The following is an 18,762-nucleotide window of genomic DNA, read 5'->3' as shown; positions in this document are numbered from 1 at the left end:
TTTTCATCCCTTCCTCATGGAATATTTTGCTGAGAATGTTCTATAATGCTGGCTTCCTTTTTGTAAATTCTTTTAGCTTTTGTTTATCATGGAAGGATTTTATTTCATCATCAAGTTTGAAGGTAAGTTTTGCTGGGTATAAGATTCTTGGTTGGCATCCATTTTCTTTCAGGGCTTGAAAAATGTTGTTCCAGGCCCTTCTAGCTTTTAGGGTCTGGATTGAAAAATCTGCTGATATCTGTATTGGTTTCCCCCTGAATGTAATTTGGTTCTTTTCTCTCACAGCCTTTAAAATTCTGTCTTTATTTTGTATGTTAGGTATTTTCATTATAATGTGTCTTGGTGTGGGTCTATTGTAATTTTGTGTATTTGGAGTCCTTTAAGCCTCTTGAACTTGATTTTCCATTTCATTCTTCAGATTTGGGAAATTTTCTGATATTATTTCATTGAATAGATTGTTCATTCCTTTGGTTTGTTTCTCTAAGCCTTCCTCAATCCCAATAATTCTTAAATTTGGCCTTTTCATGATATCCCATAGTTCTTGGAGATTCTGTTCATGATTTCTTACCATCTTCTCTGTTTGTTCAACTTTGTTTTCAAGGTTAAGTATTTTGTCTTCAATGTCTGAGGTTCTGTCTTCCAGGTGTTCTATCCTACTGGATATGCTTTCTATGGAGTTCTTAATTTGGTTTATTGTTTCCTTCATTTCGAGGATTTCTGTTTTTTTTTTTTTTTTTTTTTTCAATATCTCTATTGAAATGATCTTTTGCTTCCTGTATTTGGTCTTTTGTCGATTGGTGCGATCATTCAGTGCCTGCATTTGCTCTTTCATCTCATCATTCAGTGCCTGCATTTGCTCTTTCATCTCATCATTTTCTTCCCTGATCATTTTAATTATGTACATTCTGAACTCCCTTTCTGTCATTTCTTCTGCCATGCTGTCATTGGGTTTTATTGATGTAACATCTAGATTTGTTTGGGGCATTTTCTTTCCTTGTTTTCTAATATTGTTCAGGTATCAGTGGACCGCTGAGATGTTGCACATTTCCTCTATTTACTTATAATGTCCCTGAAGATTTCTAGTATATCCCCTCTTAGCCTTCAGTAGCCTGAAGTCTTGGAGGAAGTTGATAGTGCGTTGCTCCACAAGGAAGCTGCCTCTCTAGGGGTGATGGCCTTCAGGTGGGGTATATTCCCTGCTAGTGGGCAGAGGTGCCTCCACTTGTTGACCAATGGTCATCCAAAGTGGAACTAGGCTGCGGGCTGAGGCAAGGCCTGTTTGGGCCTGTGTCTCTGGTTTTACTGTCCTTGTGGGAAAACCTCACCTGGCGGGGAAGACTCAACCAGTGGGGAGGTCTTGCTGGTCAGTTCCCCTCCTAGAGGTTCCCCCCAATCCACAACTACCGCATGGGCTGGGCTGCCTTCCTCTGCAACGTTCCCAGGGGCCTGGACCTACCTCCTGGGCCTGGGAGCCTCACCCTTCACAGACGAGTCTCCTTAGGCCTCTCCTCAGAGAATCTGCCTGCAGTCCTGGAATCTTCGCTCCGCCCCTCAGCTTGTCTCTGTGCGGCTCTTCCACCAAGAAGCCTCCTAGGTCCTGGGACCCTGCTCTGCACCTAATCACCTGGCTATGCGGCCCCTCCTCTGAGCAGCCACCTGGGGCCCCATACAGATGCTCTGAGCCCCAGCGACCCGCCGCACGCCTCTTCCTCCAGGCAGCCACCTGGTGTTCCGGTGCGGTTGCTAGGAGTCCAAGCAACTCACTGCGCACCTCCTCCTCCCGACGACCACCCGTAGTTCTGGTGAAGTCACTCCGAATCCAAGTGATCCGCTGTGCTCCTCCTCCTCCTCCGGGCAGCCCCCCCGCCGGGTGTTTAGGAGCGGTCGCTCTGAGTCCAGACAGCTTGCCACGCACCTCCTCCTCTGAGCAGCTGCCCAGAGCCCCTGTGGGTTGCTCCGAGTCCCAGCGTCGTGCTGAGTGGCCTCCTCTACGAAGCTCCCAGTTGTCCGAGTTCACTGCTCCAGCAGGGGGAGGGGTGTCTCGTTGGGCAACTCTACTTCACAAAGTTCCCTGCGTTCAGGGACTACCGCCCCATCTGGGACACCTCCCCAACCAGAGAGACTCACCCAGTGGCTTTGAGTTGGTCCCAAATCTCTCAATATCTCCTCTTCTTGAATCCTGAGTCCTGGGGCAACATGAAATGCAGCCACCCTCTAGTCCGCCATCTTGAAACCCCCTGTTTTCAGCATCTTGAGAGAAATGCTTTGCTCATTGATTTCCCATTTAGTTTTTAGCAAATGCATATGAGGGTGAAAATGTTCCTTGAGCATTGCTATATCTATTAGACATACTTTTTATATTCAGTACACTCATGGTCATTCATTTTAAAGGGTCTATAATCCAATGCTGAGTCCCTCTTTGGCCCAAATGTCACTTACAGAAGTACTTTTTCCTTTCCAAGTGCACAGAACTTTTTGTTAGCCTTTGGCTATTCATCGCTAATCCTCCGCCAAGCCTCATGTGCCACGTGGACCTTCTGTGTCTTAAGTCTGAGCCACCTGAAACATTTGTGTCTCCCTAGACACTTTTGACATTGTCCTTAGGGACCTCTGTCTGAAATGTGCTTCTCATTCATGTTCTGTGGGCTGTAGGAAAATTTCTTAAGAAACGCTGTCTTCTTGCCTCCAGAGAAAATCTTTTAGTCTCTTTTATATTTCCTGTAAGTCCCTGCAGCTTTGCCAATTTCAGTTTGTATTAAGTCATTTGTCCCTTCTGCTAGGTGGTAAGCTAAATCATAGTTGCTGTGCTCACTTTGACAGTGTTATGATTTAGCTTTTAGCTCATATGTGAGACAGTGCAAGAAAACTTAGATAGGAAATGATTGGGTTATGAGACTCTTAACATAATCAGTGCATTAATCACCTGATAGGGATGAATTAGGTGGTAACTATAGGCAAGTAGGGTGTGGCTAGAGAAGGTAAGCCATTACCACCTGCCTCTCTCCTTCCTGATGTGATGTCCTGAGCTACTTTTCTCTGCCACACTCTTCCTCCATGATGTGCTTCCTCACTTGGAGTCCTGAGGAATGGAACCCACCACTATAGACTGAGACCTCTGAAACCATGAGCCTTAAAATCAACTTTTCCTCCTCTAATTGTTCTTGTTAGGTCTTTTGGTCACAGAAAAGACCTGACAAGAAAAAGCTGACTGAAACAGACAGCAAGTATACTAACATTGGAATGAGAGAGATCAGCATGACTCCTGTGCAAGGATGACATGCAAATTCATGAAGAGTTTCATATTTTTCTAAGTGTACCTTTCTTAAGAACTTCCAAAAATGAAAACAAAGAAAAGAAAAAGCAGTCGCTTTCATAACCACAGACTGAGCATAAACTAGGTACTCAATAATGTGGAAGGAATGAGTGATCTAGTATTCCCTTCCAACTCATTTTTGGTCACTGATGCCTTCATTCTGAGTATTAATAAGTGCACCCTTCATTGCTATAACAAATACACTGAAGCCAATACTACATAGAATTGTATTTCTCACACATTTAGCAATAGTCAAATGCAGGTCTTTATCAGCTGAGAGGTTTTCCTCTGCAGAGTCATTGAGGAATCCAGTCTCCTTCCAATCCATTTTCATGGCTCTACCCATCCCCTAAAGTTGAGTCATTATCTGCATCTAGTCAGGAAAAAGTGAGAAAGAACATGAAAGAGCTACACTCTTCTTAAGTGCCTGAACCCAAAAATGGTATGTAACACTTCCACTCACATCCAATGGTGTTTTAGTTAGTTTTGCATTGCTATGACCAAAAGACCTGAGAAGAACAATTTAGAAAATTAAAAGTTTATTTTGGCTCATGGTTTCAGAGGTTCAGTCCATAATTGGCTGATTCCATTGCTTTGGGCTCAAGATAAAGCAGAACATCATGGTGGAAGTGTGTGGCAGAGGAAAACAGTTTAGGACATGACAGTTAGTAAGTACAGAGCTCTGTTCACCAGGGACAAAATGCCCCAGTGATCTACTTCCTCCAGTCATGCCCTACCTGCCTACAGTTACCATCCATTAATCCATTCAAATTATTAATCCACCAATGAATTAATCCACTGATTGTGTTGCAGCTCTCATAATCTAACCAGATCATCTCTAAACGTTCCTGCATTGTCTTACACATGAACTCTCAGGGATTATTTTATATCCAAACCATAATATTCTGTTCCTGGCTCCCCAAAGCTCATGCCCCCTCACAGTGCAAAATACGTTTAATCCATTTCCAAGAGCCATTATAGTCTTTTTTTTTTTTTTTTAGATGTTGATAGACCTTTATTTTTTTCATTTGTTTATATGTGGTGCTGAGAATTGAACCCAGTGCCATGCACATACTAGGCAAATGCTCTACCACTGAGCTACAACGCCAGCCCCTCTATAGTCTTAATAGTATCAGCATTGCCCAAAAATCCAAATCCAAAATCTCATCTGAAACTCAAGACAAACTCTTAGCTATGAGCACCTGTAAAGATCAAAAGCAAGTTACATATAACCAATATATGATGGCACAGTAAACATTTCTATTCCAAAAGAGAGAGATAGAGGTATAGAAAGAAGGGACGGGACCAAAGCAAGACTGAAATCCAACTGGGCAAACGAGTCCTGTAGCTCCACATCCATTAATCCATTCATCTGGGGCACATAACATCTTGATGTTCTCTCCAAAAGGAAGAGCCTACATGAACTCTCCCTTGGCTTTTTCTGCTTGATTGCTGCAGCTTTCCTTGGTAGTCATTACATGTTATTGGCATCTCTTAATTTCAGGAACTCCATGACACCTTCAGTTTTCTTTGTGTATCTTCACATATTGCCTCTCAGGGGCTACCTATAGGGATTCTGACCCTGCTACACTCTGCCTGCCCTCTCAGATCTTCCTTCAAAATCTCAGCCAGGTACAGTGGCTCATACCTATAATCTCAGTAACTCAAGGGGCTGAGGCAGGAAGGTCACAAGTTCAAAGCCAGCCTCAGGAACTTGGCAAGTCCCTAAGCAACTTTGCAAGAACCTGTCTCGAATAAATAAATAAATTAAGTGCCCCTGGGGTTCAATCCCCAGTACAAAACAAAACAAAACAAAACAAAACAAAATAAAACAAAAAAACCCTCGGTGGAAGGCTCCATAATTCCTTTACTCCACCATCCTGCATTCCTGTAGAACAGCATCATGTGGATGATGCCAAAGTCTGCTGCCATCTTGAGCAGTAGCCAGGTATCCTGGAACCATGGCTTTAGGGGCTTCTGAATGTCTTGGTAGCCAAGCATGGTCAAGTAATTTCCTAGGCCACTCTGTGCAAGCAGGATGCCCCCATGGTCTCTTCTCAAAGGAATTTTTACTTCTACACCCTTGAATCTATAATGTGCATGTCCTTGCCAATTCCAGAGACACCCTCAAGCTATCTTTCCTATTGTAAAGCACTTAGCATCTCTTTAGTGACTATAAAAATTGTCAACAACCACATCTTTCTTGGCCCAGCTTTACAATCACAAACTTTTGTTGTTGTTATTTGCTTTACATTCACTTTTCTGATCAAATTGCAAGTTTTTCAAATCTTTTCACTATGCTTTCTGCTCCTTCAAGTAAACTTGCTAAAAGTCACCAATAATATCCATACCACTGCCTGAATACTGTGCTGCCTTAAATTAATCCATCACTTTTAAGTTAAACATCACAGAAAGTATCAGATCATAGGCAAAATGTAGACAACTTTGCTAGAATGTAACATGAGTGGCCTCTAGTCCAGTTTCCAATAAAGCCTTTCTGTTCCTCTAAAACCATCATAAGCCCAGTCTTTACTGCCCACATTCCTATCCTACTCCTAGCTCCAAACTTTTCCAAATCCCTCCCACAAACCAGTTCCAAATGCTTCCAAACCACATGGTTTGTTTAGTCACAGCAGTGAACCCACTTCTGTACCAATTTCTATGTCAGTTTTGGAAAAGTGAAGGAACTCGAGTCTGATGTCCTCAGGCAATCACAGCAGCAATCAAGGCACCTGCTCAAGAAGAATCAGATTTATATCTGCATCAACTTCTTCATTCTTCCACCTTTTTGTTCCATCCAGGCCCCCAATCTATTTGACTGTGCTGCCCACATTTAGGGTGGGTCTCCCCCTCAGTTTTCTCTCCCAAAGGCCAATCATTCCTAAAATACCCTCGTTGACAAACTCAGAAGCCTCTTAATTTAGGCATTTCTTAATCCAGTCAAGATGACAATCCAGATAAACCATCACAAATGGACATATCTCACTACAAAAGAGGAAGAAAAACACACTGAAGCTGACCATCCAGGTTCTCAGCATTGTCATCACAGTGGGAAAAAAATGTCATGGATCTGGGTCTACAGCTAGCAACCTCTCCTCCACGTGCCTCAGTTAACATACCCATGCACTTTCTTCTCACACACAGAATACACATCCCCTCATGCAGTCTCTGCATCCAAGACAAAGTCTAAGATGTGGGGGCAGGAAGAAGTTCTCAGATAATGTTGCTTTGTGAATTAAAAATGAGTCACTCAACCATCATGGAAAAGAGGATTATGGGCAGGGGTGTCTATGCTAGCTTTTCACCACCATAATAAATATGTAAGATAATTAACTTATAAAGAGAAAAGATTTGTTTTGGTTCATGGTTTTATAAGTTTTAGTTTATGATCATTTGACCCCATTTATTTGGACTGTAGCAGCACAGCCTAATAAAAGCACACAAGGTTAAGAAAAATTGCTCATCTTATGGATAGAAAGCAAAAGAGAGGAAGAAGAAGGGACTGGATTCACACAATCCCCTTTGATGGTATACTCCAAATAACCTAAAGGCCTCCCTCCAGGCCATGCTTTCTAAAGATGCCAGCACCTCCCAATAGCACCACCCTAGGAAATAAAACTTTACCACATGAACCTTTGGGGAACACTTAAGATTCAAACTATTATAGTATCTTCATAAAAATCCCCATTTGGTTTTGTTTGGTGGCACATGAGAGTCTGAGACAGGAGGATCACAAGTTTGAGGCCAGCCTCTTTAGTAAGATTCTCAGCAACTTAGTAAGAATCTGTCTCAAATTATAAAAAGGATGAGGGATGTACCCAGCACTCCCTCTCCCAAAATTTTCTATTTAGAAAGAGAAAGATGGAAAACAAAAAGCTTCCATAGCAATGATGAAATCTCACTAAACAGGGTTCAGGAGGAGCCCCTTGCAAGAGTGGTCATGTTCCTTGAAAGGAATCTGGATTGATCTCCACAGTGAACCCAAGTGTCCACTGTCCTCTGCAGCCTCAGCAGCCCCACACTTTGGGAGACCTTTTCACTACCACCTTACATGGTAATCTGAAGTTGAGACAATTGTTCCATAACCTACTTCCTCCTGGTAAGGTTTGGAGCCCAAGAACTACTTAGTGACTTGAACACCTAAAGGCCTTTTCAAGTCAAGCTTGTGGGATTTTCCTCTCAAAAATTTAGTAGGTATCTCATCTCTTTGCTCATGGGGAGCAAAATGTGCTAATAACTACCACAAAAGTTCTCTCTTAGATTGGTTTTTATGCCCACTTTCTTTTTTTCTTAGTCCCTACACTCTCTTAACTTACTGAGGGAGACCTTGAGGCATCTGAAACAAGATTAAGGTGAGAAGTCCCTTCAAATTAATCTTCACCACTATGTTGAATCTCTTTGTTTATTGAGATGTCTGAATGGGTCGTTGCCACAAGCTTCCTTTGGCTTATGTCTAATTTTGAAAATATTCAGAATTCATTACCTACTCAGACTCTGTCCACATAGTGTCTGCAACTATGCAAGGCACAGTAAATAGTGTTCAATGAGAGGAACACATGAGTGTGCTTGAGTGGCAATTCCATTTGAAGAAGGAAAAAAACTTGCTTTTACTCTCAAAAAGACCAGCTTGTTGGTCATTCTCCTTTTTAAAATTGGAATGATATATTTGCCATTGTAACCATTTAAAAATGTACAATTCAGAGCCAGGCATGGTGACACACACCTATAAATCCCAGTGACTGGGAGGCTGAAGCAGGAGGACTGCAAGTTTGAGACCAACTTAGCAAATTGGTGAGACCATGTCTCAAAATAAAACAAAATATAAAAAAAAGAGTTGGGGATGTAGTTCAGTGATAGAGCACTCCTGGGTTCAATCACCATTATTGGAGGGGTGTGTACCACTCAGTGGCATTAAGTATACTCAAAATGTTGTGCAACCATCACCCCTATTTCCAAAACTAGTTCATCATTCCATTCAGAAACTCAGTAACTCCCCATTCCGCCACCCCCATATCCCTAGTAGCCACTATTCTGCCTTCTGTTTCTATGAATTCACCTTCTTTTTGCACTAAGGGTTGAACCCAGGGGAACTCTATCCAGAGCTACATCTATAACCCTTTTTATGTTTTGTTTTGAGACATGATCTCACCTCTCCAGTCACAGAATTGCAGCAGGTCCTGGAGGGAGGTGAGGGGCACAGAAAAATGTTACTTTGCTGTGGTCTGGCTGAGCTGTCACTCTCTTTCTATGCCTTGTGGGTTGGACTATACCTGGGGTACTAGAGATGGGGGTTGCCTGCTTCTACAGGAAAATTCATAGATAAATAGCCTTTCATTGTATGTTTAATTTGAAGTCACGTATTGTGATGTCCCCAGCATTGTTGTGTGTGTGTGTGCGCGCACATGTGTGTGTAGAATTGCTTTGGCTATTCTGGGCTTTTTATTTTCCCAAATGAATTTTAGAATTGTTTTCTCTAGTTCTGTGAAAAATGTCATTGGTATCTTGATAGGTATTGTGTTGAATCTAATCTGTATATTGTTTTTGGTAGTATGGCCTTTTAACAATATTAATTCAGTCTATCCATGAACATAGGAGATCTTTCCATCTTCTTGTGTCTTCTTCAATTTCTTTCTTCAACATTCTATAGTTTTCATTGTAGAGGTCTTTCACCTTTTAGGTACTTTGGATTTATTGTTAGGTATTTTATTTTTTGAGGCTATTGTGAATAGGATTGTTTTCTTGATTTCTTTCTCAGATTTATTATTGGTATACAGGAAAGTTATTGACTTTTGTATGTTGATTTTGTAACCTGATTCTTTGCTGAATTTGTTATTAGCTCTAGGTCTTGTGGTGGAACTTTTTAAATCTTCTCAGTATAAGACCATTTCATCTGCAGTGATATTTTGACCTCTTCCTTTCCTATTTTTTAATCCCTTTTATTTCCTTCTCTTGCTAAGTGCTCTTGCTAGAATTTCTAGTACTGTATTAAATAGGAGAGGTTGAAAGTGGACATTCTCGTCTTATTGTAGATTTTTAAAAAACGCTTTTAGTTTTGTCCCATTCACTTGATGTTGGCTTTGGGTTTGTCATATATAGCCTTTATGATATTGAGATAAGTTCCTTCTATCCCTAGTTTTTTCAGCATTTTTATCATGAATGGGTGCTAAATTTGACAAAGGCTTTTTCTGCTTCTGTTGAGATGATTATGTGAATTTTGTCCTTAATTCTATTCATGTGGTAAATTACATTTATTCATTTGCACATGTTAAATAATCCTTGCAACCCTGGAATAAAACCAACTTGGTCATGAGGTAGTCTTCTTAATATGTTGATGAATATGATTTGCTAATATTTTATGAAGGACTTTTTGCATCTAAGTTCATCAAGGATAGTGGTCTATAGTTTTGGGTTTTTTTCCCTTGATGTGTCCCTATCTGGTTTTGGTATCAGGATGATACTGGTTTCATGGAATGAATTTGGAAGTGTCCCCTTTCTGTCTCATGGAATAATTTGAGCAATGTTGGCATTAGTTCTTTAAAGCTCTGGTAAAATTCAGCTAAGAATCTGTCTGTTCCTGGAATTTTCTTTGTTGGAAGACTTTATTGCTGATTTTATCTCATCATTAGTTATTGGTGTGTTTAGACTTTCTGTGTCCTCTAGATTCAATTTTGGCAGGTTACATGTGTCTAAGAATGTATCCATTTCTTCTAGGATTTCCAATTCATTGGAGTATAAGTTTCAAAATAGTTTCCTAATGATCCTCTGGATTTCTGTGATGTCTGTGGTGATTTTTCCTTTTTCATCTCTAATTTTATTAATTTGTATCCTCTCTCTCTCTTTCTTTCTCTTGGTTAGTTCTGCTAAGGGTTTATAACTTTTCAAAGATGCAACTCTTTATTTCATTGATCCTTTGTATTATTTTTTTTATTCTCTATTTCATTGATTTCAGCTCTGATCTTAATCGTTTTCTTCCTTCTGATGGTTTTGGAATTTGCTTTTCCTTGTGTTTTGAGGGCCTTGAGATGCATCATTAGATGTTTATTTAGAATCTTTCTGATTTTCTTATGTAGGCATTCTAACTATAAACTTTTCTCTTAGAACTACCTTAATAATTTTCCAGAGGTTCTGGTATGTTGTATCATGATTCTCATTTGATTCTAAGAATTTTTTAATTTCCCCTCTGGTTTCTTCTATTACTCATTCTTCATTCATAAGTGTATTTGTCAATCTCCATGTGTTTATATAGTTTCTAAAGTTTTGGAGGGGAGAGTGTTGATTTCTATTCCATTATGATCAGATAAGCTGCAAGGGATTATATTAAATTTTTTCTGGATTTACTAAGAGTTGTTTCATGACCTAAAATATGGTCTATTTTGGAAAAGTTTCCATGAGCAGCTAAAAAGAAAGTGAATTTGGCTATTGTTGGATAACAGTCTATATATGTTTGTTAGGTTCATTTGATTTATAATATTTTTGAGATCTGAAGAGTTTTTACTGAGTTTTTCTGGATGACCTATCTATTGCTGAGAGTGGTATGTAGAAATAACCCATTATTATTGTACTGGTGTTTATCTGAGTCTTTAATTCAAGTACTGCCTGTTTTATGTAATTTAGTGCACCAATGTTTAGGGCATAAATACTTGCTATCATTATATCTTTTTTGGTCACTATTTTTTAAAATTTTTATTTGTTCTAGTTGGTTTTACATGACAGTTGAATGCATTTTGACACATTATACACAAATGGAGCATAACTTCTCATTCCTCTGGCTGTACCTGGTACTGAATCACACCAGTAGTCATTATATATTTTAAAAAATATTTTTAGTTGTAGATGGACAAAATACCTGTATTTTATTCATTTTTTATGTGGTGCTGAGGACCAAACACAGTGCCTCACACATTCTAGGTAAGCTCTTTACCACTGAGCCACAACCCCAGACCCTCATTATATCTTCTTTTTGGATTGTTTCTTTCTTTGACCTTCTTTGTCTCTTCTGATTAACTTTGGCTTGAAGTCTGCTTTGTCAAACATGAGAATACCTACTTATGCTTGTTTTCAGGCTCCATTTGCATGATATATCAATTTTAATCCTTTTGCTTTTGGCCTATGGCTGTCTTTGCCTTTAAGATGACTCTCTTGCAAACAATGTATCATTGGATGACTGTGTCTTTCAATCGCCAGATCATTTATATTTGATGCTGTTATAGAGAGATATTTATTTCTGTCATTTTTATTTATTTCTAATGTTTAATATGGTCTTGTTTCTCCTTTGCTTAGCTACTCTTCAAATGAGATTTATCCATTCACAAGCTCTGTTTTGTTTTTTATTTCTTCCATGTGTAGTATTTTCTTAAGTATTTTCTATGATGCTTAATGGTTATGAATTCTTTTGATTTCTGCTTATCTTATAAGGTTTGTATTTATTCTTCAATCTGAAGGATAACTCTGCAATCTCAGTTATCAATTATTTTCTTTCAGGGCTTGGAACACATCATTACAAGCCCTTCTTGATTTTCAGGTTTGTGCTGAGAAATCACAAGTAATTCTGATTGGCTTGCCTCTAAATATGACCTGATGCTTTTCTCTTGAAACTTTAAAAATTCTATCCTTGTTCTGTATGTTAACAATTATAATGTATCATGGAGAGATTTTTTTTGATCTTATCTATTTTGGGTTCTGAATGCCTCCCATATCTGAATGTTTATCTCATTTTAAGCTTTGGAAATTTTTATGTTTTTATTTTTCTAAAGAGTTTATCCTTGCCATTAGCCTGCAACTCACAACCTTCTTTTATTCCAACAGTTCTTAAATTTGGTTTCTTAATATTTTCCCAGAGTTCCTGTATATTCTGGTCATGGCTACTTATTTTTTTCTTTTCTTTCTTAATTTTTTTATTTTTTGGGACTGGTGATTGAAACCAGAGGCCCTTTACCACTGAGCACTTTACCCCAGTCACCCCCCTTTTGAGACAGGGTCTCTCTAAGTTGCTTAGGGTCTTGCTGAGTTGTCAAGGCTGGCCTCAAACATATGATTCTCCTGCCTCAGCATCCTGAGTAGCTAGGATTACAGGCATGTGCCACCACATCTGACTCTTATTTTCTTTAATACTGCCTGAATGTCCAAAGTAGATCACTTTGTCTTCTAGCTCTGAGATTGTCTTAAGCATAACCTAATTTATTAGAGAGACTTTCAACTAAACATTTTATTTGATTTATTGTGTCTTTCATTTCCAAGATTTTTGTTTGGTTCTTTTTCACTACCTCTATTTCCTTAATTTATTTAATTGTTTTTCTGTGTTCTCTTGGAATTTATTGATCATTTTTATAATCACTATTCTGAATTCTTTATCTGCTATTCCATCCACTTCTATATCTTTGGAATCAGTTTCTGGTGAATTATGAACTTTAGGAGACATCATGTTATCTCATTTTTTCAAATTTCTTGAATTCCTGTGTTGGACTTTATGTATTTGTTGGAATGAGTTTTTCTTCCACTCTTCTGTGTGGGTCTTCTTAAGGCACAGTCTTCCCTTGTCAAAGTGTTCTGACATATCCAGTTGTTGCAAATTTTTCAATATATTTCCAAGTGGATTTTATAATATAGTTTCTCTAATAGTTCTTTTGTGCTGATTGGTGTATTTTGATTCAATATATATTACATCAGACCTTGAGGGTTCTGCTTCCCCTGTAGGTCTCCAGAGAGTAGGGTACTTCTCATAGATCTGGCAATTGTGTTGTATACAGCAGAGTATGTGGTGTATACCCTCTGTGATTACGCTTCTTCACTTGACAACTCTGTACATTCTAAAGGACTATGGGAATGATCTAGATTGAGACACCTTATAGGTGTGGTGCCCAACGTGTTTATATGAATCCCCTCTGTTTTTGCTGTAGAAGTAGAGCAACTCTGCATTCAATCCCCACTACTGGAAAATAATCAAATGATCATACATGGGAGAATTTACTTCTGAACTCTCTATTTCATTGGCCTGTCATTATGTCAACATCTATTGCACTATATTGGTTACTGGAACTCTGTAGTAAGTTTGAAATTGGGACTTGTAAATCCTCTGACTTTGTTTTCCTTTTCAAGAGTTTTTAAAATATTCAGGGTCATTTAAGATTTTATGTGGATTGAGGGATGGCTTTTTCCATTCTGCAAAACAGCACAATTGGGGGCTGGGGTTGTAGTTCAGTGGTAGAGTGCTTGCCTAGCACTAGATTCTATCCTCAGTACCATATAAAAATAAATAAAATAAAGATATTGGAATTTTTGTAGGGATTGCCTAGATTCTGTACATCACTTTGGGTATCATCTCAACAATCTCCTCTTTTAAACAATGAACACAGATTACCTTCCATTTATTTAAGTCTTCTATAATTTCTATTAGCAATGTTTTATAGTTTTCAGTGTACAAGGCTTTAATCTCTTGATTAAGTTTATTCCTAAGTATTTTATGCTCTTCAATACTAATCAATGGAGTTTTTTCTTAATTTCTTTTGGGGGGGGTAATTTGTTGCTATTGTATAAAAAGAAAACTGATTTTTAGTGATGTTTGTATTTTGCAACTTTGCTGAATTAGCATATTAACTCATTTTTGTGGATCATGTATGATTAGGTACATAAAAGATCATGTCAGCTGAAATAGTTTTACTTCTTTCTTTGCCATATATTGGAATGGACTGTAATAAAATGTCATAAATTAGGTAACTTATCAACAACACAAATTTATTTCTCATAGTTCTGGAGTCTGGGAAGTCCAATATCAAAGTGCCATATGGTGAGAGCCCATCATTCTTCAAGTCAAGTTTATACTGTGCCCTCATATGACAGAAAGGGCAAGGAAGCTCTGAGGCTTCATTTATAAAGGTGCTTAATCTCATTCATGAGGGCTCTGCCCTGGAGAATGAGCTAATTATCTCCTAAAGTCCCCACCTCCTAATACCAACACATTTGAGATTAGGACTTAACACATAATTTTGAGAGGGCAGAAACAATTTTGAGAGGGTCTGAAGCATAGCACTGTACAGTTTACTTATTTTCCTTCCCTAATGGCTCAAGTTAGAAATTGTATATTATGTTGAATAAAAGTAGCAAAAGTGGTCTCGTTCCTAGTCTTATGCAAGAAAATATTAAGTCTGAGTATAATGTTAACTGTGAAATTTTCACATATGACTTCTATCACATTGAGGAAATTTCCTTTTAGGGATTTTGTGTGTGTGTGTGTGTGTGTGTGTGTGTGTGTGTGTGCACATGCGCACGCGCACGCACATGCATACTGGGGATTGAACTGAGGGGTAAGGAACTTTTTATCACTGGCTACACCTCCAGCCCTATCTTCTTTTATCTTTCGAGACAGAATCTCATTAAGTTTCTGAGTGTCTCACTAAATTGCTGAGGCTGGTCTTGAACTTGTAATCCTCCTGCCTCAGCCTCCTGAGTCACTGGGATTACAGCTGTGCTTCATTGTGCCCAGCTCTAGAGTGTTTTGATCATGACACTGTTGGATTTTGTCAAATGCTCTTTCTGAACAGGTTGATATGATCATGTAGTTTCTTTCCCTTATTCTATTAATGTGATGTATTACATTAGTTGCTTTTTGTATATTGAGTCACCTTTGCACTCCTGGGGTAAATTCAACTTGACATGGTATATAATCCTTTTAATGTGCTGAAGAATTTTGTTTGCTGGTATTTTACTGAAGATTTTTGCATCTAGATTCATGAGGGATGTTGTCCTGTAGTTTTCTTGTAGTGTCATTGTCTGGCTTCAATATCAAGGCAATACTAACCTCATAAAATGAATCAAGAAGTGTTTCCTCAGTTTTTTTGGAAGAGTTTGAGAAGATTGGTATTAATTCTTCTTTAAATGTTTAGTAGAATTCACCAGTGAAGTCATCTGGTTCTGGGATTTTCTTTGTTGGTAGAGTTCTACTTGTTCAAGTTCTTTATTACTTGTTAGTAGTCTAATCAGATTTTCTAGTTCATCCTGAATTAGTTTTGGTAGTTCATGTGTTTTCAGGACTCTTCCAGTACTTACAGTGGCTCACAGTATTCTTTTATAATCCTTAACATTTCTGTAAAGTTGATGATAATATCTACTCTTTCATTTACAATTTTAGTAATTTGAGTTCTCCCTCTCTCTCTCTCTCTCTCTCTCTCATAATCTAGCTAAAGCTTTGCCAATTTTGTTGATCATTTTAAAGAGCCAATTTTGTTTTTATTGATTTTTCTGTATGGTTTTTCCTATTCTCTATTTCCTTTATAACTACTATAATTTTTATTATTTCCTTCCTTCAGCTAGCATTGGGTTTTGTTTACTTTTCTTTTTCTAGTTTTTTTAAGGTGTAAAGTTGGGTTATTGATTGAGACCTGTCTTTGCTTTTAATATAGGTATTTTCTGTTGCAAATTTTCCTGTGAACAATGATTTCATTACATCCCATATATTTTAGAATCTTGTGTTTTCATTTTCATTCATTTCTATTTTCAGTCTGTATGATCCAAAGTTCTTCAAATTTTTTATCCCCTTTCCATTTCTTTTTTCCTTTTGAAAATTTCATTATACCTATGTTAGTATGTTTGATGATGTCCCACAGGTTCCTCAGATTTTGTTTATTTTTTCCTTTCTTTTTCTGTTCTACAGACTGAATAGCTTCAATTGCCTTATTTTCAAGTTCATTGATTCTCCCACTTGCTAAAGTCTGCCATTTAACCCTTCCAGTGATGCTTTCATTTAAGTTATTGTATTTTTCAGCATTAGAATTTCTATTTGGTTTCTTTTTAATAGTTTTGATATGTTTATTGTCATTATCTATCTGTTCATACATTGCTGTCATTGTTTCCTTTAATTCTTTGTCTATGGTTTCCTTTATCTCATTAAACATATTTAAGACAGTTGATTTTTTTGCCAAAATATTAAAGTTTATTAATCTATGATGCTGTGAACTGAGATCACAAAATGACTGCACTTTTGTTCATAGCCTCCAAAGTACAGCGGAGTAGTCATGGGAGGAGTCAGGCCCTTGCACATTAACAACAGAATATTTTTTTAAAGTGGACCATGCCATGGGAACCACAATATTCTAGACCCTTGCTTGTTCTTGGTGCCTATGTGAGTAGCATATGATATGATGAATAGCAGTAATTACTGGACATTTGGACTCATAAATTGACCATTTGCTTTGCATAATCATGGGTTTTGCCTTTTTACACTCTGGTCACCTTTTCCCTCCTTCATAACTCAATTGAGTTGCTTGGGAATCCTGTAAGATAGTTGGATTTAATGTCTGTGAAAAGTAAGTTCAGTGTCTGGGTTTCCTCATAGATAGTTTCCTTTTTTTTTTTTTTTCTTTTTTCTTTTTTTTTTTGGTACTGGGGATCGAACCCAGGGCCTCATGCTTGCAAGACAAGCACTCTACCAACTGAGCCATCTCCCCAGCCCAAGATAGTTTCTTTTTAATTATTTTTTTCTGCCTATAATTGGGACATATTTTCCTGTTCTTTGTATGCCTTGTGATATCTTGTTAAGAACTGGCCATTTTGAGTAGTACAATATGATGACTCTGGAAGTCAGATTCTCCCTCTTCCTTGGTGCTTGTTGAGGGCTGCCATTGTCCAATTGTATAGTGATTTTTTCCAAAATATTTTTGCAAAGTCTGCATTGCTTGTTGTGTGTACTCACTCAAATTTCTATTATGTTGTCTGTGTAGTTGGTCTATGACATTAAAAATAATTCCTTAAATGTGTGTGTACACATTTTATTTATATTTGCATATAAAACCCAGCATATATATCTCTTTAAATATTCTTATAGATGCCACCAGGGAAACTACAGCAGCTGAAAGGAGCAGAAGCAAAGGGAAGTTCTACTCTAGGTCTTCAGGGACCCACTAGATCAACATTCACAACCCCAAATTTCTAGAAGCCTAGGTCCTTTCTGCATATTCTTGCTCCAGCCAGCTGGAGCATGGACACTGTTGCCCTGGCCACAGGAAGACTGAGGAGCAGTGAGTGATATTCAGTTTGCCTGTGTTGCTCACTTACAAACCATCAGTAGCCCTCCCCCTCCCCTTCACCAGGCATTCCTATAGTTGCTGTTAGGGTCCAGTTGGGTTCCAGAATTATGAAATAGTTGATGCTTATAGGGATTTTTCTAACTTAATAGTTGTTTAGGTGGAGGGACTATCCCTGGAACTTTCTTTTTTGTCACTTTCCATGACAAAACCACCTAGTCATTCTGTTTTCAGACAAAAGTTTCATTGATTTAATATAGAGTAGGACTGAAGACAGTGTGCCACGTGATCTGTCTTATTAGACTCCTCTGAAATATTGGGTGGGAGTCTGGCATTAGACCTGCCATAGATCATGAGCTTGGGACAGCCTGTGTTCTCAACTCTAATTGTGTTAATTGTCTTTCCATCACTGTGATAAAATACCTGAGAAAATAAATTTAAAAGATGAAAGATTAATTTTGACTCACAGTTCCATAGTTTTAGTTCATTGTCACTTGGCTTTGTTGATACTGAGCCTGTGGTGAAGCAAAAAATCTTGGCAGGATGTGTGTGGCAGAGCAAAGCTGTTCACCTAATGGTGACCAGGAAACAGAGAAGGAGATAGCGGAAGAGGAAGGGAATGGAAACAAAATATAAACCCCTCAAACGGCCACCCCCAATGACCTACTTCCTCCAAACAGGCCCCACCTCCTAAAAGTTGCACCATCTCCTAATAGTATCACAAGCTGGCAAACAAGCCTTTAGCATGTGATCTTTGGGAGATTTCATATCCCAATTAACCAAGGGACTGAAACATCCTTTGGTAGCAACAATAGTTACTAACTATTGAACACCTTGTTTGTGTCAAGAGCCTTATCTGCATTATCCCATTGAACCATCGCAGTTGCTCTTTAAAGTAAGTGAATTGTCACCCTCGCTTTTGCTGAGGATAAAACTGAGTCCTAGAACCACTAAGGGACTTGTCAAAGCCCTGGAGTCAGTGAATGAAGAGTGCATCTTTGGAATCCAGCTGGGGACTTCAACTTCCTGTGTTACCTGGTATTGTCATGTTTCACTGCATGGGATCCTGAGTGATCCTTCCACAATTCTGCTCCTTCCCAGCCAATATACAGGACTGCCCCCTGTCCCTCACCCAGACTCTGCCTTTGTCTTCTGCACAGGACTGGCCTTTAGACTTCACCCCCGACAACAGCCCCAGGCCTCTAGCCCCTTTGCTGTCAGAGGCAAGTGCTGAGGCAGAGGAGACTGTGTCTTCCATGTTCCTACACTCTGCCAGTAGAAGCTGAAGGCTTCAAACATCTCTAGCATGGAAGCAGCCCTGAAGGATACTTCCTAGCCCCAGAGTATACTTGGCCTTCAAGAGCTACCCATCTGGTCAAGAGGACTAAACTTAACAATCCTGGAATCTGAATGACCTGAGGGTGAAATTTGGTT

The 18,762-nt window shown here is 38.7% G+C and overlaps 1 protein-coding gene across 1 annotated transcript in view; it reads right to left on the bottom strand.

The window, feature by feature from the left end:
• The window catches only part of YKT6 (YKT6 v-SNARE homolog), a 55,943-nt gene that overhangs the window by 34,394 nt on the left and 2,787 nt on the right, over positions 1 to 18,762 (bottom strand). The window contains exon 2 of the mRNA XM_079150771.1: positions 3,552 to 3,686. The gene's annotated coding sequence lies outside the window, so the exon portion shown is untranslated. The remainder of the gene's footprint in view (positions 1 to 3,551; positions 3,687 to 18,762) is intronic.

This window comes from Sciurus vulgaris (assembly GCF_902686455.1).
Source record: "Sciurus vulgaris genome assembly, chromosome: 8".
Classification (NCBI taxonomy): Eukaryota; Metazoa; Chordata; class Mammalia; order Rodentia; family Sciuridae; genus Sciurus; species Sciurus vulgaris.
This window is presented reverse-complemented; position numbering and strand designations above follow the sequence as displayed.